This window comes from Suncus etruscus, chromosome 9 (assembly GCF_024139225.1).
Source record: "Suncus etruscus isolate mSunEtr1 chromosome 9, mSunEtr1.pri.cur, whole genome shotgun sequence".
Taxonomy (NCBI): domain Eukaryota; kingdom Metazoa; phylum Chordata; class Mammalia; order Eulipotyphla; family Soricidae; genus Suncus; species Suncus etruscus.
In genome coordinates, this window is record NC_064856.1 from 48,580,490 (window position 1) to 48,603,966 (window position 23,477).

The 23,477-nt window shown below is 50.6% G+C and overlaps 1 protein-coding gene across 1 annotated transcript in view; it reads left to right on the forward strand.

The window, feature by feature from the left end:
* The first annotated feature begins 8,673 nt into the window (after positions 1-8,673).
* Positions 8,674-23,477, forward strand: part of GDPD5 (glycerophosphodiester phosphodiesterase domain containing 5) — an 89,869-nt gene continuing 75,065 nt past the window's right edge. The window contains exon 1 of the mRNA XM_049780284.1: positions 8,674-8,905. The gene's annotated coding sequence lies outside the window, so the exon portion shown is untranslated. The remainder of the gene's footprint in view (positions 8,906-23,477) is intronic.

Consider the following 23,477-nt stretch of genomic DNA (forward strand, 5'->3'; position numbering starts at 1 on the left):
GAATGAGGAGGAACCCCTAAACATCTCCAGGTATGGCCCTCCACTGAAAATTATTTAATCTATTATACAGTGATTATGGAATATGCATCTTAATCATGTTTTATGTAATAAATAGATTTCTGCTGCAGACCCAAACAGGATGGTTGAAGAAAAGCATTTATGTTTAAATTGTGAGCTCAACTGGCCACTTTTCTCATGGAAATTCACCTTTACTTGCAGGAAATGTTGACAGACAAATTATAGCTGTGTAGACTTGATTTATGGCAGATATTTTCTCCAAGATAAATAAAGTGATCTTGTCATTTCAAAGTCAACTGACTTACGTTAATCATAAGAGACAAGCTTTCAAGTGAAAATGCAAATTTGGAAAAATGTGGGTTTGAGAGCTTCCCAATACTTTTTGGATGAAATCAGCACTGAGTAAGTAAACAGAAATACGAACAATTATAAAATACTTTATGATTTCATAATAAAGTAATTATAAAATAATTTCTTTTTGTTTATTTGATTTCTATTCAAGAGAATTACTTTACATATAGTCAATATAGGCACAGAGTTAAATCCATCAGTGGATGAGATCAGGAGTGATACCTGAGCTCAGTGTCAGGAATAATTCCTGAGCACTGGTGGGTGTGGTCCCAAAACAAAAAGAATACAGAGGTTTAACTGACATATATCAAAAGAAAAGGGAGACGATCTTTAATGTCCTTTTCAAGTGTAGCTGTTTTTTAATCAAAGTATCTTGGTTTAATATATAAATTAGGGTTTAAAAATAAATAAAATGCCCCCCATCTAAATCAACAAAGTTTTCATATTGAGTTACATGAAATTCGCTGTTTTTATTCTACATCAATGAAAAATTTACCCATGAATTATGTAGATACTTTTCAAATATCAACATAAATCTTATAAATCCAAGTTATCTGGAGTCCCTTTTGTTTGGGGAGGGTGAAATCAGAAAGTTTGTGAAACAGAGCTCTAGGACAGCATTTTTCAACCACTGTGCCTCAGCACACCTAGTATGTGGTGAGATATTGTCTGGTGTGCCGTAGGAAAAATTCCAATTTCATTCATAACATGTGGCTAAGCCTGATTGCTATAAAAACTAAAGACAGAGGGAATGGGAGTAGGAACTAAAAAAATAAAAACAAAATGCAAAACAACAACAACAAAACACTGAAGACAGAAAGACTGAGAGCTATCTATGTGTGTGTCTTTCTTCGATTCCTGCCAGAATATCAACTTTGTGGTCAGCCAAACAGGCCCAGGTTTCGCACTGAGTAAGTAAACAGAAATACGAACAATTATAAAATACAGTAATTATAAAATAATTTCTTTTTGTTTATTTGATTTCTATTCAAGAGAATTACTTTACGTATAGTCAATATAGGCACAGAGTTACAGAGTTAAATATTTTTAACTTTTTTTGGGGGGGGGTCACACCCGGCATCGCTGAGGGGTTATTTCTGGCTTTACGCTCAGAAATTGCTCCTGGCAGGCACGGGGACCATATGGGATGCTGGGATTCGAACCACCGTCCTTTTGCATGCAAGGCAAACGCCTACCTCCATGATATCTCTCCGGCCCCTTTTTAATATTTTCTAATGATGGTGTGCCTCGTGATTTTTTTTTTCATGAAAAAAAATGTGCCTTTGCACAAAAAGGTTGGAAAACACTGCTCTAGGGCTAGCTAGTCTGTTATTGCTCTTTCTGCTCTGTACTAACATATCGGTCAGCAGGGGGCAGCAGACATAGGCAAATGACAGCTCCCCTTTAGCCTGTGTTAAAGGTATTAAACTCCTGTCCTGGAGGAGTGTTAGATACATTGAGGACTCTAAGGATTGACCAAAACACAGTAGCTTATCTGACCAAAAAAGCCTATGGTCCAGCAGGAAACAGCCTTGGCAATGGGCAGCAGTGTGACATCTCTGTAAGCTTCCAGGGTGGCTTGAAAATTATAATCGTGGGGCCAGAGATAGCATGGAGGTAAGGTTGATGGTTCGAATCCCGGCATCCCATATGGTCCCCTGTGCCTGCCAGAGGGGATTTCTGAGCATAGAGCCAGGAATAACCCCTGAGCACTGCCAGGTGTGACCCAAAAACCAAAAAAAAAAAAAAAAAAAAGAGAGAGAGAGAAAGAAAATTATAATCGTAAATTAATTCCCAGGTCAGTGAAGTGGAAATGTGAGATCTGGGATCTGAGGGATCTTGAAACTCCTCTTGCTTTCAAAATGGGATCCTGGCTAGGGATCTGGAAAGTAGAAAGAGGCACCAAGATCTTTTTAATTAACTTGATCCAGGCATTTTCAAAGTCATCCCAGCCCTCTACCATGGGAACTGGGTCCCCTTGGTCCTCTCTTCCCACCCAGTTAGCTCTTGTTCTCCAAGCCAGTCTCCAGCATCCTTCTCCTTGCCCTCCCCTGGGGCACATGCCTGGCCTCCTGCAGCCTGTGACCTCAGACCTGCCCTGCCCCTGTCCCACCCCAGCCCACCACCCACTCCCACACACACCAGAAGTGAAAACTACTGCTTCTCAGGTCACTTCACAATGTTTGGCCCCTGCCTGTTCCCTTCTCCCTTTCCTGTGACTAGGTTCTAAAGCCCCCCACATAGAAGAGCTTCCCACATGGGCTCCAAGCACACCAGCCCCTCTCCTAGGCCGCCCTTAAGTCCAGCAGTGGTACCCAAGGACACTTTTGTGCTGGTGCTCCTGCCCCCTAATCATTCTCTGCAACTTGTTTTCATCTCTGCATCTGAGACTTCATTTCCTCTCCTCTAATGCTCTCCCAGGCACCAAGTCTGATACCACATTCCTGGGGCACTTTCCTTTGTCCCCTTGGGCAGCACATTCTCTCCCAGGGTCAGGCAGCTCGCCCTCTTACGTCAAGACTGTCCCCTCCTGAGCTGCCTTCCCTCATTCCCTGTCTCCAGAAACCCCCAAAGACAGTATTATAACAGGGACTCTTTCTCCTAAAGTTTTTGCCTCACATCCCTACAATGCCCCTAGGGCTCCAGTGCAGAATCTGCCATCTGAACTCCTAAACACAGGTCTTGACCCATCTCCTCCTCTCTACCCCTCCCTCCACAAGTTCTAAAAAGCAAGCCTGGTGGGTCCCTTGACCCCTGTCTTAACCACCACCTCCCATTAGGAAGAGAAAGGAGGTGACTGGGTTGAATGTGTCTGGTTCCCAAGCCCACAGCATTATATCCCTCAGTGTCCGATATTCAATTTACCTTGAGTCTGAACAAGAGACTTGTCAGTCATCTCTTACCCCTCAACACCCCTCCTCACCCATTGCAACTCCCTCCCCAATTCATTCTCTTCACTAATTTAGTGTCATGAACCTCTATTACAGCCAGAGCCTGTAGGTTCTCCTGCCCAGGGGCCCCACAACCTCTTGAGGCCCCTACTTGACCTGCTTTGGCAAAAAATTAGGCCACAAAAATTCCCTGGATGGATGTGTGTCCAGCTCTGGCAGATCCACTGTGCAGGGATGTACGTCACAAGCCACTGGGGAGCTGGAAAGTCAAGACAGGCAGAAGCAGGCACAGCTGGGGGCACAAGGAAGGCGGATCCAAGCCAGGTCTCTGCTCCCTCTCACCATAATCCTTCAGAGTGACATCCGTACTCCCAGAGCCCTCCTATACCCCTGTAGAGGCACTTACCTATACCAACACTACCCCAGGGCTGCTTTGCAATTTTTACTTTTTTAGACCCCATATGCTGGTGGTATATCATGTCCAAGGCTACCCCTAGCTTCCTGCATCAAAGCAAATGCTCACCCCACTTAACTCTCTTCATGTACCCATCGCCATAATAGGAACCCCGCAAGGTAGGTGCTTAATCATTTCCAATTTTTAGGTAGAAAAATGAGGCAAGTAGACGGCAGGGCCTAAGGGTGACCTCAATGTTTCCCTTCCTGTATCATCCTGTCCAAACACATCTAACTTCTCAGTTATCAGCACCTGTTGTGCCTTTCCTACCCCTGTTCCCCCAGTCCCTCTGCCTCTAAGACAAGCTGTGCTTTTCCTCTGGGCACCAAGCTCTCCAGGAAGCTCTCCAGGAAGCTCCCCCAACATCTCCTGTGTCCTATATCTGGAAGTCCTCCTTTATGTACAAAAAGTACTCTTGATTCGCCACAGCAGTGTGGGGGCTTCTGGATATAGAAGCTCAGATTCAGGGGTTGAGGAGCAACTCACCCAGAGACCAGGTCCCAGTATGGGAAAAAAGCACTATAATGCTTGCCTCCAGTGGGGATGGTTTCCCATGGTAAATGGGGGAGAAAGTGGCTCTCAGAGGGGGTCCCCTATACAGGGGCCTTGAAGGAGAAAAAAAAAACAACCTGTTGCACAGAAGGGCTGTTGCAGGCAGAGTGCTATGTAGAGAAGTCTAGGCAGGCAGTCAAGGCAGAATGAAGATGCAAGCTGGACATATCATGAGGCCAATAAGTTCTGAAGTCCATCCCATAGTGTGTGTCAGGATGCCAGGGACAGGTTGGTACTCAGGTCCCTCTCTGGCTCAATGTCTGTGCACTGTGGATGCCATAAAGACATGTGAAACTTGTAGGGGGGGGAAAGTCTTCCGTAATCTGGTGGCTCTGTTTCTTAAAAAAAAGTGACAAGCTCCTCACAAAACAGTCTGCACATTGGGGGCCAGAGCAAAAGCACAGTGGGGATGGCATTTGCCTTGCACTGGCCAAACTGGGTTAAATTCCTGATATCCCAAATGGCCTCTCTCTCTCTCTCTCTCTCTCTCTCTCTCTCTCTCTCTCTCTCTCACACACACACACACACACACACACACACACACACAAAGTGAATGTACTGAAAACCCGAAGGAACTGAACAGCAGGGTGAACACTTCAACTGCTTCGTCACTCTTGCCCTGGTTGGAAAAATATAAGGAGGTTCTCATATAGGAATGGCTGGGCACCAGGCCAACACAGCTGTTGTTTTTCTGTCACCCCAGAGTTGCAGGTCTAGAGTTGGCTTCTGAGGCCCAATTCCCCACTCTGATAAGTCACTGTGACCATGTCCTAGGCTCTGTAGGCCCCTCAGGCCTTGCTCCCCTAGGATAGAAGACTCCTTCCTGGGGGTGGGGATGACCAGAGGTGGAATGTGGGCATCAGAAGTGATGGTTGATCACCTTCCGGTGACCCGTAGCCCCTTTTCCCAGGGTTCAGGGTCAGGGAGGCATTCCTCTGAAAGCCTCCTTTTCATACCACGCGCGGGCTGGTACCCAGACCCATGGAGGGGCCACTCACATTCTCTGAGAGCCTCATTCATTCATCTCTCATAGCTGAGAGATGAGATGGGGAGGAGGAGGGGGCTCACAGCCCTCGAGGCGCTTCCCATCAGTGAGGCCAACTGCACATGGACAGCACAGGAGCTTGTACACAGGGCTATGTGCACAGAGAACCCAGGCCAAGGGCAGGGCAGCCTGAGGGGACCAGAAGGCCCCTCAGGAAACAGGATTTGAGAGGACTTTTCCCAATAGTTATCAAACGGGTACCTGAGAGAGAAAGAAAGAGAGAAGGGTGAGTCTGCCCCAGCCAGGAGCTCACTGTGGAAAGGGGGGCATGGATCCTCCAGACAAGGGGATGAGTAGTAGGAGCAATACATGTTAGGGGACCGCACCCCATTTGTGGTTGCAGAGAGTTGTAAATGAGAGGGAAGCTGGTGAGGTTGGTAAGTACCATTAGGGAGGGCTAGACACCAGACCTGCAACACAGAACTTGTCTGCCAGCACTGCTCATGTGCCACAGAATGTTCTGGGGAGGGAACTCAGCAGGTTCTAAGTTCCGTTAGTTAAGGTCAAAATGGTTTTGCTCTGGTCCTCGCTGGCCACAGTCACTGGTGGGTTCTGCCTGGCTGAGTTCCCTTCCTCATCCCCTGGACTTGCCCAGGAGAGGGTATTGCCTTTTTCCTAAACTTCAGCCTTCAGCTCAGCATCTCTTCAGCCTGAGAAAGAGACAGGCACTCGGAGTCCCTCTATGCAGGCCCTGGGGCCTTGTGCTTCTCTGCAACCTGGCTTTTGCACAAGGTCTGTCTCCTCCCCTGATGCTGATGCTCAGGCTTCCCAGGTCCCATTCTGACAATTCAATGTTCAAGGCTGGGCCTCAGTGTAATCCTACTGGGTTGAATCCCAGGAGCAAGACCCACTGCCCCTTCAGCAGAGCCCATCCTTCCCCTATCAAGTCTCCTCTACACATATTTTTCTCTTTCCAGTGACTGCTATTTTCCCCACAACCAGTGCTCTCCCACTCTGGATTTTGCTAGGAGTCTCTGCCTAGAGCACTGTCCATTCTCTGGGGTTCCCTCCTAACCTAGAAACTCAAATTTTCGTCTAAGCTTACCTGTCACCTCCTCAGAACAGATTCTCCTAAGGCCTCTAAGAGGCTCAGGACACCAGTGATTTTCTTTGAGACATCCCAGCTTTGCACATGCTGTGATTTCTTGTTTTGGGGTTGCACTCAGCAGTGTTCAGGGATCACACCTGATGGGGCTCTGGGAACCATTTTTGGGGGGGGGCATCTAACCATCAGTGATCTAACCCAGTTGGACCAGTACAAGCGCTTTATCTGCTGCAATATTACTCTGGGCTCTGCACCTGCTAAGTTGTTTGTTTGTTTGTTTTTGGAATTCCTCTTCCCTCCATCCTTTGAATTTGGCAGCTGCCCCATTTCTATCCTCCAGCAGCATCTTTAGTTCTTTGACAAACAACTAGAGAGGTGATTCAGAGCCGCCCTTCTCTCCCCAGCAAACGTGAGAGTGGAGCGACTCCTGTGCCAAGCTGCGTGATCTGGGAGACATGATTTCCCCTCACTTTGATGTCTTCATCCCTGAAAAGGGAAGCCTCCGGCCCACTATGTATGGCCCACTGTGTATAGCGAGGCTTAGAAAGAGGTCAGTGGGCTGGTCTCCCAACCCTGGGCTTCCCAGTCTACCAGCAGAGGCCTTCCCACCGCCGGCGCAGTAGGTCCAACACACCTCCTTATTTGCACCGGATCCTGCACCGCCTGTCTGCTGAGCAGGGCGCCCAGATTTGGGGAGAAGCACCCGCGCTCGGGAGGGAGCAGAGACACACGAGGCGTCACGATTCAGCCCTACGTGTGCTTGCCCCCCTCAACACCTCCGCTCTGGATTTCGTGTTTTAAGGCTGATTAAAGGCATAGGGGCTCCTCGCCAGAGATGGGCGCTGGAAATGGGTGTGTGGGGGGGAGTGCTGGAAGAGCAGTTCTTTATTATTTTATTTTATTTTATTTTTTGGTTTTGGGCCACACCCGGCAGCGCTCAGGGGTTACTCCTGGCTCTACACTCAGATATCTCTCCTGGCAGGCTCAGGGGACCATATGGGATGCCGGGATTCGAACCAACGACGGTCTGGGGGTCGGCCGCTTTGCAAGGCAACACTCCATCCCGCTGTGCTATCTGTCCGGGCCAGCAGCTCTTTATTTTCAAGAACTTCTTTTTTTTTTTTTTTTTTTTTTTTATTTACCGCTTTCTGAAATCTGAATTGCCGCCAACGCTCATGCCCGGGTTCGAATCCGAGAAGGTCAAGAAGGACTGAGAGGGAGATTGTTCCAACAGCCCGACCCCTGGGGGACTCCAAAGCACTGACTGATTACCCACTGCCTCCCCAGTTCTACTTTCCCGCCCCCAATCCCTGTCCCACCCTACCCTGTGACTCTTGATTCCCCGGGTTACCTTCTTTTCTTTTATTTCTTTTTTTTGGGGGGGGGGGTTCCTCCTGGCCATGTGCTCAGAAATCGCTCCTGGTTTGGGGAGACCCTATTGGACGCCGGGGAAATCGAACCAAGGTCCGTCCGAGTTTAGCGCGTGCAAGACGGACGCCTTACCGCTCGCACCACCGATCCGGCCCCTAACCTAGGGTTACCTTCTTCCCCCACCCCTCCATTGTCCTCTTCCCAGCCGCACCTCTCCCCGCTGGCCACGCCCACTCCGAGGTAGCGTTCGCATTCCGCTCTTTTCCCGCCCTCCGATTGGCTCCCGCTGTCCGACGGCCCGGTTCGGGGGGCGGGGCCTGGACACGGCTCCGCCCCGTCTCCGGGCTAGGTCGGACGGGCGGGGTCTGTGTAAACCACGCCCATTTGTGGGCGGGGCCATCCCCGCCGGTGCTCGGGCACTGGGCGGCGCTGCTCGGCTCGATTCGGCTCGGCTCGGCTCGGCTGCAGCGCCGGTGGGGGTAGCGGACTGGATGACAGCGGCGGCGGCGGCGGCGGCAGCGCGTTGGGCTGGAGCGACCGGTGTGAGCTGAGCAGGAGGAAGAGGAGGAAGTGCAGCGCCGCGCGCGAACCTGGTCCGCCCGCTTGGCCCGAGCGAGCCGAGTCCGAACCTCCAAGACTTGACAGCCGCGCCGGGCTCCGGACACCGCGCCGGGCTCCTTCTCCGGCTCCGCCTGACCCAGCCCGGGCTTGCTTTTCCGCGCCCGGACGCTCCCGCACACATCTGCCTGTGGTCCGATCGACCCAAGTGGACCGCTCGTCGCCCGCCCTACGGGTCCGTGGCTGCGGACTAGTGAGTTCCCAGCTTTCCCGGACCCGGTGAATCGGAGTCTCTCGGGGTTCCCAGAGCTTAAGGGGACCTGCAGCCCTCCGATCCCGAGCGGACGCACTCCTTCAGCCTCTGGCTCCGCAGATCTTGACCCTTGCAGCTCGCTGCTCCCGGCCCGGTGCTTGCTTCTTCGGACTTGGGACCCGTGCAAACGCCCCGGCCCGGGTCCAACGCCCTGGGAGGGGACCCCAGGTGGGCTGGGCCATCGGACGGAACCAGAACCGGGCTGGTGCTGGTAGCCCAAGCAGACACCTGCACGCAGGGCGAGGGAGTCGGCGCTTAAGCCTTCCGAAGAGAAGACAGGCCGGCCACCAGGAGCCAGAGCCCGCAGGTGAGAGGGAGAGCGAGGGAGAGACTGGCAGCACCGGATGCCGGTGAGAGTGGCCCGACCCCATCCGGGACGCCGCCGGGCCAGATGCAAGCTTTTATTTTTTTTAATGGGAGGCTGGAACTGGTCCAAGGGGGGGCGCGGGAAAGCCGGGGCACGGAGGGAGGGGGGCACTTCGTGAGCGCCCATTGTGTGCGGTCCGCGCCCCATTCTTGCACGGACCGGTCAGTCAGTCATTGAACACGCACGCCTTGCCTTGCCTTGTGTGGAAGAAGCCGCGCGGTGGGTTATTGCCATGGGGTGCTTACAGAAGGGGAAACTGAGTCTCAGCGGGATGGAGGAACCCTGTTGGGGTTGGGGGAGGGAAGGACACAGAAGGGAAGAACAAGGGGTGGATCGAAAGGAAATGGACAGAGTTGGTCCAAGGTGTGACATGGGACCAATCCCAGCCCTGATCTCGGTGCAAGGAAGGTGGGTTCTCTTTCTCTTTCTCTTTTTCTCCCGTTCCGCGGCCAAGTCACCTTTCTCAAAGGTAACCCAGAATTGGTGAATTCCTCACTTGTCCAGCAGCCCTCTCTGTGGGCCCCAGGTGTGGTAGCAGTGACCCCTGGGCTAAGAGACAGCACTGGATAGGGCCCTGAGACACTGTTTCTCTAGTAGGGACTTCAGTCTGGAACCCCAAAGTTAGAGCTAGAGGAGATGTGGGGAGTAGGCACTGAGGGAAAGGAGGTGGGAGTCCTCAATCAAAGGCTGAGTCAGATCCCCCTCTAAGAAAACCTTCCGGGTACTGGAGCAATAGAACAATGGGTAGAGCACTTACCTTGCACACATCAGCCCAGGTTCAACCCTGGGCACTCCATATGGCCCCCAGCTATGCTAGGAATGATAGCTGAGTACAGAGCCAGGAATAAACCCTGAACACCACCGATTGTGGAACAAAAACTAAACAAAAAAGAAGGAAGAAACCTTCTCAGACAAGTTCCTTCTCTGTGTCCATTCCTTCTCCCCTAGCAGCGACAGGGTTGGTGCCTGGGGCTTTCCCTCCCTGAAGTGAGGTCAGCCTGACCACGGGTGAGGTTGCCTAGAGATTGGGTGGTCCACATTAGGGATCCAGATTGGCCAGTGTCCTCATGACAGCCTTTGGCCACAGCTCAAGTTCTGCCCTCTGTGAGCTGGCAGGGGAGCCTATAAGACCTACCTCTGTCCCAGGAGAGGAATCTTAAACTCTCAAGGTCTCCTGGCTGGGGCAGCGGGGAGGAGGGTAGTCAACAGCATCAACTTTGGGGCATGGCTCCAGGTGTCTGGATTCCCAGGTAAGATCCTTTTGCTGCCCACCCACCCACCAATCCCCAGGTCATGCAAGGAGAGGGGTGTTGTGAAAGAACCTTGGCAGATCTCTGTGGGCTCTTGCTCTGGGTTGGAAAGTAGAGGGGACATGGCCTTGGTCTCAGCCCATGTCTGGGCCCACTTAATCCCAGCTCCTGAACTCCAGGACAAGCACCTTGGAAAGCCTAGGTGATGGGGAAGGATGCAGGGGTGAGCTGAAGGCTGGAAGCTCAGTCCCTGGAGGTAGTCATGGTGGTGGGGAGAGCTGGGATCCCCCACTGCCCCCTTCTACAGAGATTCCAATTCTCACAAATAATCCCTGTGTCTAAACAAAGCTTCTCTTTGATTAAATCATTTCACACCTGTGATCTCATTTCATGGAGAGGTGGAGAAGTCTGGAACATGAAAAAAGGCAGAGCGGGGGTTGGTGATGGTATGTGGGGTTGCATCTGGGACCTCTCAGATGTATTCAGGGCTCCAAGCCTCACCTGTGAAGTGGGGTCAAAGCAGTGATGTGTAGCCCATTCTGATCACAGGGCTATCGAACAACACCCAATTACTAGCTAAAGACTTCATCGTGTTGGACAGACGGTCCAGCTCCAATGAATGGAATAGCTAGCCAGGTGAGAACTGGCTGAAAGGATAAATCACTGGCCAGGCTTTTGCATTTGCACAGTTGTTTCCGTGGATTGTATGGATTCTGTGGATAGCCATCAGGATAGTGTGGAGGGTCAGCTAGAGCACTGTGGCCTCCCACAGCCACATGACACAAAGCACTTCACCATGCGGAGTCCTATGTCTCTGTAAACTCAAATACCATCTTGCTGTTAGAATTAAATGAGATATAAATATTGTGCTGGGCTACATGTCCCTTTCTTTTCTATAGGGAGAGGAAGCTTGAGTTTTGAGCAGGAAATCTGGGAAAAGTTCTCAGGCTGGGCTTAGATTAGAATGTAGGCTATTTACTGTGGTGGACTCCAAGACATGTGGGGGGCGGGTTATAGAATGGGAATGCCTGTGTCACACTATCCTGTGAAATTTGTCTAATGACCCTGGCTAGGGGCTCTGGATTCATACCCCACCCCAGGGCTGTTGCTTCCTGCAGGACTATGGGGAGCTGGTGTTACTTTCCTCTGGACAGGGCCTGTCCCAAAGGGAGTGTGAATAATTTATGGCTCCCCTCAGTATGGGAGCAGGCTCAGGGGGCCTGCTGTGAGCTGTGCTTCACCCCTCCAGAGGAGCAGGTGGTTCCTGGCGGCACACCAAGTGAGTAGTCTTAGAGATGGCTGGGGGGTAGGGAGATAGGGCAGGAAGAAAGTGACCTATTATCAACCCTTGGTTTCTCTTGGGGAGCCACAGGAAATCACAGGAACCATGCCAGCTGAGCTGGGATAAAGCGATGGGCTTCTGATTCCAAATGGATGGGAGGGGGCAAGGCCAGAGGGAGGAGGTGACAGGAAGAGGCTTTGAAAACTGAACTGTTCCCCCCCCCCCAAGTCTTTATTAAGGAGAAGGGGGCTTGACTGGGGTTCACATCCAAGTGCTGGAGACAGAAAGGTCTTGACTGTGTGCAGGCAGGGTTGAAGTTCATCTGGGCCACTGACTGGCCCACACAGTGGCTGGGAAGCAGCCATAAGGTTGGGCCGTGGTCACTGTATAATACAGTACAGAGGTGTTTGTCGAAAGGAGCTTCATGGTGAACACACAGCGATGGGTGGTGGGTAGTGATGACTAGACAGCAGTCAGAACTTACTCTCAGAATCCTCAGAGTCCCCTGGGGTTCCTTCTGGCAGGAAGCCTGTAGACAAGACCCCTAGAAGTGCAATCAAGGCTCCGCCTCCTGTGGTTGCTGCCCGCCCTTCCCTTATTGTTCATTGATGTGTCTTTTGTTTGTTTGTTTGTTTTGGTTTTTGGGCCACACCCGGTGGTGCTCAGGGGTTACTCCTGGCTGTCTGCTTAGAAATAGCTCCTGGCAGGCACGGGGGACCATATGGGACACCGGGATTCGAACCAACCACATTTGGTCCTGGATCGGCTGCTTGCAAGGCAAACACCGCTGTGCTATCTCTCCGGGCCCATTGATGTGTCTTAAACACAAATGCGATGGTCACTACCTCTTTGATTGTATGTCGGGGGTCCTGCTGTCAGACCTCCACCCTTTTATTTTCTCTACTTATCCCCACCCCTGCTCCAATCTTACCCCATCTAGCTTTGGTCATAAATTCCCCAGAAACTTTCCTGCATTATTTCACACTTGCTATAACACTGCCTACCAATGCATTCAGTGAAGTTTGTAGGGTTTTTCCCATATTCAGCACTACCATAGTGTTCATTTGCTCAACACCAGGGTTTCCGATCTTTCTTGCAAGCCAGACATTGAGTTAGGCTCTTGCAGGCATGCTACATTTTCAGCTCTGGAAAGTGACTGGAGTTATCATCCCGATATCATCCAGAATTGCTGGAGAGATGCATTGTCAGCCTCAAGGTCACAGAGCAAGACCACAGAGAGTTAAGTCCAATCCTGGTTCCTGTGTGGTTTTTTGTTATTGTTCTTTTTTTTTTTCTTCTTTTACTTTTTTGGCCACATTGGAAATACTCCCTGTTCTGTGTTTGCTTCCAGTAGTTCTCCAGGGACCATGTGGTACCATAGATCAAACTGGTCACTCACATGCAAAGCATGCAAAGCTTTGCATGCTCTTAGCCCTTAGCCTGTTGAGTTAGCTTGCTAATAGACAACCAGACAGCTTTTAGAAATCTGATTTCTGTAGCTCTCCCCAAGTACCTGGAGAGCACACTAAGTGTAAAGAGCTTGGAAATAAGCCTTTTTCTCAAGGCTTTGGAAAGGCAGTGCCTCGCAGCCAACCTAGAACATGGAAGGAACTCTGGATGCCGGATCCAGAAATCCTGGCTTTGTGAGAGGGTTAATCAGCCCCTTACCCCATCCTGGCTGTGAGGGTGGGGTGGGGTAGAGTGATGATATGGGTGCTCTTATAGCACCAGCGTTCTGCAGTGTCCTCTGTGAGGTGGCAAAAACCACAGTGCTGGAGCCGGAGGATGTGGTATGGCAGCAATAGCATTTCTGGCCTAGCTGCTGTCTGGACAGAGGCTCCTATAGCCAGCTTGCCCTCCACACACACCCCGCCTTACCCCTGCAAGGAGGAGGGCAGTCCGGCTGCCGGCTGCCTGCTTATTAGCTGGGCAGAGAAGACCCTGTGATTGGGAGCTGGCTGGGCTGGGCCAGGTTGGCAGGGTGTCCCGGCCACAGTGGGGTCACTGGCAGGGCAGCTGGCAGGGCTGCCTCTTTCCCTTTGCGGCCTCTTAGGGCAGTGGTAGGCACCACTGGCTTGTCCTGCTCAAAAGGTGGTGGCTCTGGGAGGCCCTATAAAGCTTTCTCAGGAAACTTCCTGAACTCCTGAGCAGCCAAGTCTTTCTGCCTCCTCTGTGCACTCAGAGCCCTTCCCCACATGCTGTGTTCTGCAGAGTAGAGGTGTATGGGTCTGCTTCCCTTGCTGATCTGGCCTGACTAGATTCTCTGCTGCCCAGACCCCCAGCCCCAACCCCTGGACCGGGGGCAAGTCATTCCACTGGGTTCTTCTCTCCTGTGCAGTGGACTGAGGGTGAATTTGGGTGGTTCCAGAGGGAGCAAGAATGAGGAGTCTGGCTCTCCTAGTACAAAGGTAGATGCTATCAGAGCTCCCTTACCCAGCCCCTCATGGTGACTGAGGGGTTCAGTGATAAGCCAATTAAAGGGTCCACTGTTAGTCTAGAATGGAGGCTTGCCAGGAGGCAAAGGGTCCCTCAAAAAGATGACCTTTTGCTGTCCAGCAAGACCTTCTTAGTGAGCAGCTGCTAACAAATTCCCAGAATGGTTCAGGGCAATGAGAGGAGTAAGGGGTCCTGGCCCTGATTTTTCTCTGACCCTGGCAACTGGAAAGGCCCAGCTCAGGGAACCATTGAAGGGTCTATCTCAAAGGAACTGGGTAGCATTGGCTAGTGCAGCTTGCAGATACTCCTCACACAATGTGAGGTCTCCTGTGGTGGCATCTCTGAGTATAGGGCATCTGCACTCAGTGAAGGACAGCATGTAGGGCAGCCTAGAATGAAGTTGCCTTTCCACACCTCCAAGGGGACCCCAGGCCTTGGCTTGATACCTATTATCTTTTTGTTGTTTAGTTTTGGAGACATACCCAGCAGTGCTCAGGGTTTACTTACCCCTGACTCTCTGCTCAGAAATTACTCCTGGCAGGCTCGGGGAACCATACAGGATGCCAGGGATGGAACCCTGGCCAGCTGCTTGCAAGGCAAGGACTCTATCCACTGTATTATCTTTCTGGTCCCAAATTTTGTGTCATCTTTATATCTAGGGAGGTAGCAGGGATTTTCAGTCATGCTTGCCTTGGAAGCTTTTTAAGCTTCTGAGCTATCTTCCAGGTGCCAGGTGATTTAACCCCTCTGGTTCTCCATTTTCCAATCTGTAAAACGGGGACAGTTCTAGCTCCTGTTTGAGATGGTTGAGATGAGGCTTTAATGAATTAGCCTTGTAAAGTGCTCCCACAGATGCCTAACCTGTATAAACACAGAACTGAAAGCTGTTCTTGAAGGTGCCTCTGGAACCCAGCAGTGTGACAGTACAGGGGCAAGGGAAGGGCAAGGGAATGAATGCCAGGCAGAGGACAGCTGCTTTGTGATAAATGAAGGAACAGCCGGGCAGGGTGGGAAAGTCACAAAAGCAATGATCACAGAGACAATGGCCATGCCCCAGAACACAGCATGGAAGGCCAGAGGCTGGCATGGCCCAGTACTGGGAGAGGAATCCCCAGAGATTTCTTAGAGGTGATACCACAGAGCAGAGTGGTTGCATCTCAGGAACACACTTAACTGTGCATCCTTGCTGCCAGTACACCGGTGAGTTTCTGGGCCCTGCAGTGGGTACAGCAGGCCGAAGTACCTGTCCTGGAATAATTGACTAGGATAGAGCAGAGGCAGACCCCTATTCTGCCTGACCCACAGGCCATCTCCGAACCCATGCTGTCTCCCATCTGTGATATCCTGTGTTGGGAGGGAGGAAGTGAGAAGACAGGGCTGGGGGTGGGAGGTTGGGGGGAGTGTAATTGAGGTCTGAGGCCAGTTCAGGTCTCAGGAACCAACTCTGACTGAGAATAAACAGGTCTGGCTAGGAGCACTTGCATCTCATTCTCCCCAGGCACCATGCAGGCAGAGGTGGTTTCTCAGCACTCATCCCATAGCTGTCAAGCACTGGAGTGAATAGGCACTTGAAGGATTTGCCTTCACCCCTACCCCTACTCTAGAATACTCAAAGGAATATTTACTTCTACTTACTAGGAAACCAGAAATCCCCTCCCCAAAATAAGGATCTTATTTTAATTTTTATTTATTTATTTATTTATTTATTTATTTATTTATTTATTTATTTTTTTGAGAGCCATACTCAACTGTGTTAAGGGCTTATTCATGCTGGCTTGGGGGACCAAATCATCAGGGTGGCTGTGTGCAAGGCATGTTCTCTCCAGCCCTCAAAATAAGGATCTTAATTAAGGGTGCTTACTTGTAGCTGCACTACAAGTCAGGGAGCCCTGGTGTGACCTGCATGGAAGCTTTGTGGGCATAACCCTTTGCATGTGACCTGGTGAAGATTGCCCCCCTCAATAGCCCTCTTCACCCTGGAAACCCCCCAATTTGGAGAAGGGGAAAGTGGAAAGACTTAGTACTCAGCACCCTGGGTGCCAGCACTCCTCTACCCCTGCCCTGAGACTCTTCTCTGAGCCCCTGAGTCCTCAGAATCTAGAACAACTAAGTGCAGTCAGTCTCTTTCCAAATAGGCCATGGAGACCTAAGTAGCCTCCCTGGAAAGCAGCATGAGGGGCCACCAAGGCAGGGTAGGGTGGCAGCGGGTGGAAACCAAAAGCAGCTTGAGCAGCTGCAGGCTGCTTGCCCTGGACCTGCCTGCAGCCTGTCAGTTCCTTCCTCTGGGCCCCTGAGGTGAGACCGCTGAGATGGGAGCTGCAGACACCCAGTCTTGGGGCCCTTCCCGGTCCCCCTTCTCACCAAAAGATAAGACAAGGCAGCAGGCATTTTGTTTTGCTTGGTTTTATGTGAATGGCTAAAGCTCTTCTGAACAATGAAGCCTTGTCTGAAACGACCTGTTTTTCCAACTAGAACACCCAACCACACAGCCTGCCTGGGCCGTCCCACCTGGGGCTCAGGAGAATAGCCAAGGACTTTCATTCCACCCTGGGAAGGTGTGGGAGACTGTGATTCTTCCTGCCACTGACCCCCTGAGGAAACCAGCTGAATATTGGGATGGGCTTTGGAGGCAGAGTTTGCCTCAGCTCCCAGCTTGGTTGCTACAGTAAGGCTGCCATTGGGCTGGTGGTACAATGTCCCCGACTTTCATGTTTGTCACGCAGGGGCAGAGCGGGTGATGCTGCTGATGGGTTATTAAGGTGCAGGTGGCTCTAATAGGTGAGCGATTGTCCTCCTAAGGAGATGAACTCAGCCTACCATGTCTTTGAGCCCACTCCAAGACTACATGCCTCTATCAGGGAGAGCAGGATACCACACCCGTTGCCCCCCCACTTTTCCCTACTGTCTCTACACTGTCTCCTCTCACACTGTCTCCCCTACATTGCCTCCCTCTCACATTGTCTTCCCTCACAGTGTCTTCCCCTACTTCCTGCCAACTCCCTTCATAATCCGCCCTTATACCATCTCCCCTCACACAGCTCTCCCCCACACACTGCCTCCCCATCTCTACTGGCCTGCTATTCTCTGGCTGCTAGTTCTGTGCTGATTTATTGGAGGTTCTCAGGGCTTTTATGGGGTAACTGAAAAAGGGGGGTCCTTACCTACACAGCCCACAGAATGTCCCAACCCTGCTATTCTGCCAGGCAGCCGGGGGTGTGAGCCCCTGAAGTAGATAGAATTCAGCCAGGAGTAGTGATTACCTAGGGCAGCGGGGCAAGAGGTCAAAATATGGCCCTAGATATGTGCCCAGCAGCAGAGCATGTGCACCCATGTGGGAAGCCTTGAATTTGATTCTGACATCTGCAGCGAGGTGTCAGGGGGCAGCTGTAGGGGCCAAATCTGTGGCTGCATTAAGGCAGCTGGTCAGCCCAGGGGAGGGCTCTGTGGTGCCCTACTACTTTTGTCTCCTCTTCACCAGCACTACCTCTGTACCCCTTCAACTGTTCCAGTTCTGCCTCCTATTCTCAGAAGACTTGAGCTTCCTGCCTGTCCTTCTTTATCTGGTGGGGTTGAGCAGTGGTTAGAATAAAGCCGCCTATCCTCTCACCTTCTGTGAGTCCCATATTTCCCTGAAATGTGGACTGTTATGACATGATAATGCCATGACCCTGGAGCTCTGGACCTGTTTCCTCCTTACCCACACAAGAATTATGAAGAAACTCTTATAGCTGTTGGGAAAACCCAAGTGAAGAAATGTCATGTGCTTAGCGGAGTGTCTCTGGCAAGAGCCTGGACTCCCCAAATAGCTGGCCTCTAAAGACAGTGAAAGCCATCAACAGCTTCCTTTCAAGTTCTGCTCAAGAACCAAGTGTTGAGGCTTCCTGTGGCTTTTTTGGGGGGTGGGGAGGTAGGACCATACTTGGCAGTGCTCAAGGGAAACTCCTGACTGTGTGCTCAGGAATCACTCCTGGCATGCTTGGGGGACCATATGGAATGCTGGGGATTGAACCCGTGTTGGCGGCATACAAAGCAAATGCCTCACCCATTGTTCTATCACTCCAGCCCCATCTGTAGCCTTCTACACTGTGAGGACTTGGCTACTGCCATCCCCTGCCCCTGCAAATCTGGTTCTATGATGGGGGGAGGGGGGAATGGCCTCTGTTTCCCACCTGTGAAAGAAGGCAGTTGAAAGAAAGAAGAAAAGGGGGCTTAGGTTGTTCTATCATCTAACAGGTTGTTCTACTATGTGCTCCCAAACTGGGACAGAATACAGACAGCACAATGGCCATGAGCACCAGCCAAGCCCAAGGGAACTTGGGAGATAGTGGGGGACCAGGGAGCTTCCGGTGTTGGAAATGAGTCCTGAAGGCAGGGGAGAGCCTCCACAAACTATACTGGACAAAGCAGCTCAAACCTTCCAGAAAAAGGGAGGAGTCAGTGGGGATGAGGCACTAACCCAGAGAAGCAGTGGACAGTAGTGGTCATAGGAGAGAACGCAGGAGTTCCCTGGTAGTGTCATGTGAGGGATGACAAACTGGATCAGGCAAACTGGAGTGTGGATCCTGGATGGAAGGCCCTATTTCTTTCCCCTCATCTGTATGAGGTTCTGCCTCCACTGGGTGGGCAGAATGTGAGGCTAAGCATGGATGGGTAGTTAGATGTTTCCTCCTTGATTGCAGAGAGGACAAGGATGCTCAGGGCCTGCTAGGGTTCACCCCTTCTCCCCCAAATCAAGCTGCAGGTGGTTTCTAGACAGGGAAAAAGTCACAGGTAGGCTGGTATCAGGTAAGCTTTGAGTTGGCCCTGGTGGGATTACTGACACTTCTCCTTAAGGTTGGGGTACCCCTTGCCAGGTCTCCAGTAGAACCCTTAGAAAGGGTCCATTGCCTAAAGTCATTGGAAATTGAGGTAAAGGGAGTGTGGGGCCAGGCAGGCCAGGGGCAGGTCACACAGAGGGCTCTGGAACCAACATTCCTGGGTCCTGTGATGGACTTTCTAGGAGTAGGATGTGGAGAGAATTAGGAGTTAGCAGAGAGCTGTGGGGGAAGGAAAGGAGATGTGTTGGCATGCTCTGCAGAAGAAGTCTCAGTATCCTGCCCTGTTTCCCCGACAGGAGTGTCTCGAGGGGCTGACAGGTGTCTGTGCAGGCGTGGTGTGCCTGGCTCTTCAGAGGCCATCCTGAGACATGAGGGCCCTCGCCCTGTCTGCCTGCTTTGAAGCCCAGCTCAGCCTCTTTGGAGTTGGGCTTTGAAGACATTGTGTAAATCACTGCACTTCTCTGGGCCTCAATTACTCAACTTGCAGCTGAACTCATCCAGTGAAAGCTTGGTCATCTTTACTGAGTTCCTCCTCCTCCTCTCCCACATGAAGTTCACTTTAATCCCTCTTGAGCCATAAGGTGACTGGCCTGAATTCCCACCGCCTGGCCCACATTTCCCCAAATTGGTCAGGCTCTATGGGTGGAGCAAGAGTGGAGTCCACTAGCCAGATCCTCCTGAGTGAGGAGGGGAGTTCTGTGGATCCAGCATTGTCTGACCCTGGTTGTTGTGTCTGGTCAACTCCAATTGCAGCCTTTGCTACTTTCTGGCTGTTCTTATTCTAATAAACCTTCATTCTGTTGTTCATAGACCTGCTTCTCCCAGTGCTTGTGTGTGTGTGTGTGTGTGTGTGTGTGTGTGTGTGTGTGTGAGTACATGATCCTTTCCTAACTTTCTGCATCTATCAGTTGAGAACAAAAATAGGACATCTGGGCCTTTTAGAATCCATTCATACATTCTTTCCTGTTTAACCAGCCATTGTTGATCCTGGGTCTTGCTAGGGTTTCATTACACCCACCCCTGTGTCTGTCCTGATTGAGAACCCCTGCAGTGGCCAGTGATCCATCAGGTCACACCCTCCTGGCAGCATATGAAGGGAAATGATGATGTACACAGTGAGTGCCAGTGCAGGACTTTATAGTTTATAACCTGCCTTGCTAGCATTACCACCTTGAATTTTACATCAGTCCTGATAAGAGTGGAGGCTCCTAGGTTGCAGATAATGAACACAGAGTTCCATAGCATGAAGGCCTCTGTTCTGTGGTCTGGGTCTCAGTCACAGGTATCTTGTCCTACAGAGAATTTGACTCATTGGCCTCTCCACATCCCATGGTGGTCACTGAGTCCCTTATTTCCTATAATGGAAACTTATCAGGAAGGAAATAAATCCTCTACCCTGCTAGGTAGAAACTACCAAAAAAAGAGCTAAGTTGACAACGGCAAGGCAAAAGGACTCATTGTATTTATATTTTTTATTACTTTTTTATTTTGGGTGGGCCTCCCAAGTGGTACTCAAGTGTCACTCCCAGGGGTTTTCAGGGGATCATTTTGGGGGTCCTGCATGCAAAGCATGTATTCCAGCCCTTTGAACCATTTCCTCGACCAAGAAACAAAAAGCTAACTTAAGTCCCTAGAAAAAGAGAAATTGGGGGAGGAAAAATCATAACAATACACCTTGTTTTATTGGGGGTGTGTGCACCACACCTAGTGGTGCTCAGGGTTTACTCCTGGCCCTGTGCTCAAAGATCACTCTTGGAAATGCATGGAGGAAAGATAGATGTCAGGGGAAGGCCATATATAGTGCCTGCCTTTGCATGCAAAGTCAGTACCTTAACCTCTCTAATAAGTCTCTTGCCCCAAGAATGTAAAGAAAATTTAAATTAGGGACCTGAGAGTTAGCACAGCAGTAGGGTGTTTGCCTTGCAAGCAGCCAATCCAGGACAGACAGTGGTTCGAATCCCGGCATCCCGTATGGTCCCCCATACCAGCCAGGAGCAATTTCTGAGTGTAGAGTCAGGAGTAACTTTTGAGTGTCTCAGAGTGTGACCCAAAAACAAACAAAAAAGAAAATTTAAATTAAAGAAAAAGATTTCCTGTGCTTATCTACCATTAAGGGATTAGAAGTTGGAGACATGTCTTAGGTGAGAAAACTGTCTCTCACCTCCAAGACCACCTCAGGATTTACTTCCTGTTTTCAGGAACATGATAATTAGGCATACATACACACAAAAAGATCATTTGTTCTTGAATCTCTTCATTTCTTCAATTCAAAATAACCAGCCTGGCACTTAGGTGTGTCCTGGGCAGCTGCCTCTGGGATGCAAGATCATGAGACCATGTCCCCACAATCAGATGTGTTCAGGTTTTCAGCACATTAGGATGAGCTAGAAATGAACAGACTGCCTGCGTGTGGGCCAGCCTCTCCCAAGCTTGCTGGAAAGTCAGTGTGGAACAAGCTCTGGGCCTGATCTGAACATACTCTCCAGACCCTTCTTGCCCTTCTGCTCAGGCCTCCAAACAGAGCTGGTCCTTGAATTCTTGAACCTGGCTGTTAGTATTTTGATGGCATATTACAGGGTATTTGGTGAAGCCCAGTAAGAGAATTGGGAATGCTGGTGGGCTTACAGGACTGGGGAGTGGGTGAGAAAGCGAAAGCGAAGGGGGAAATATTTCTTCCTTCCACCAAAGGACATATCTCAGACATCTTCTGTGCCTGGGCACAGAGCCAGCTTTTGGAAATACCAGGATGCATCTAAGAACCTTCCATTTCATTTCCCTGTGCTCACTAAGGGTTTTCTCAAGAAGGACAAATACCAGCCTTAAAAGGAAGACTTGACTTGTTTAATTGGTCTGGGTTCCTGTGAGCCTGTTGGGGGTGGGGTGGGGAAGGGATGGGGGCTTTAACACCTATCCTGGGTTCCAAGCTTCAGTGATCCCAAGAGGTGCTTAGTTCCAGGAACATAGCCCAATGAACACACAGATGTTGAAAGGGAGGTCAGGAGTGTGGGGAGGCTCTGAAGAGAAAGGAGCCCTCCCTGGGGATCCATCAGCACAAACTGGAAGGTGGGGAACTTGAGTGAGGATGCCGACAAGGGTAGAGGTGAGGTAGGCAGGAGCTTGGGGCGGGCAGGCTCTGGCTGGCTGCAAAGGGCTTTAAGAGATCAATGAAAGGGCAAGTCACATCTTCAGGACACTGCAAAGAGCCCACCATGATGGGGACTGAGGGAGGAAAAGGTGGCAGATCATTGGAGACAGTGACTAAAAGGCTGGCTAGGCCAGATCAACAGTGTCCAAATAGCTGCTAAGGGGCTAGGGCAATAGAACAGTGGGTAGAGCATATTGGCCTTATACATGGCTGTCCTGGGTTCCATCCCCGACATCCCACATGGTCTCCTGAGCACCACTAGGAGTAATTCCTGAGTGCAGAGCCAGGAATAACCCCAGAGCATAACCAGAGGTGGCCCCAACACCCTCAAAAAAAAAAAAAAAAGAGCTGCTGAGTGGGGTCTTTGACAGAGAGTGCCTGGGGGCCAGAACTCCATGGCACTTATCCCAATGTCCTCAGCTCCTGGCTACAGCCCAGAAGTTGAGGCCTGGCCAGGAGCTCACATGGGACCTTGACAAGCCCTTGGTCTCAGCACCCACAGTGCGCCTGCTCAGACAAGGTCACAGCACGCATTCCTCTGGCTCTGAAGGGCCCTCTGGCATTCTTGGCCTGCAGCAGGGGCCTAGAGACCAGACACATCCCGCTCCACCTCAGGTCTCCTGGGCTACAGAGCTGAGCAGAGGGGGTGGAGTTGCTGGGTGAGGGGCAGACTGTTGCTAGGGTAGATGTCTTACCCCCCCAGTGGAATGTGTCCCTCATTATTTCTTCCCCAGTAGTTGGTCTGCTGAGTTCAGGACACCGAACCCCAGGTCTTTCTCACTTGGTCTTCTAGGTCCCCAGAGGGTGATTTGTGGGGAGCAGCGTTGGAGTAGGCAGAAAGTTCTGCTGCTCTCTCTACAAAAGTGGGTAAGTCCCTTAACCTCAGTTTCCTCTGCCATAAAATGGAAATGATATCAACCTGCACATGGGTTTTTTTTATGAAGACTTTATGAGGTCATGTTTGTGAAAATGTTCATGAACTGGTTTATCTCAAATACTTGGGAATAGATCTTATTAATTATATTTGGGAAATAGTACAGTGAGTAAGGTACTTGTCTTGCACAAGTTTGATCTCTGGCACAACCTATACCAAGCACCAAGCCACTAGGTATAATCCCTAGCCTAAAGTAAGCCCTATGCACTGCCAGGGCTAAATATGTAACCCAAGAGCAATATATAATATATATGTATTATATATGTATATGTATATATGTGGTGTGTATATATATCCTTGAACATCTCTGAGATCAACCCTCCAAATTCAGAGCTGGGAGTAGTCCTCAAGAACCACCAGATATGGCCCAACCTCTCCCCAATATATTTATTTGGGTTTGGGGGCATGTTTAAGTGGTAGAACATCTGCCTTGCATGTGTGGAGCCTTGAGTTTGTTCCCCATACTACAAAATTGAAAATAATCATGTATTTTTTGTTTTTTGGAGCTATACTCAGTCATGCTTGGGGTATACTACCAGCTTAGTGCTGGAAGGTCAAACCTATACCTCCAGCATGCAGATCATGCACAGGATGAGCACTAGCGCTTTGCACTGTCTCCCTGGTCCAATAAATAATAATAACATATAC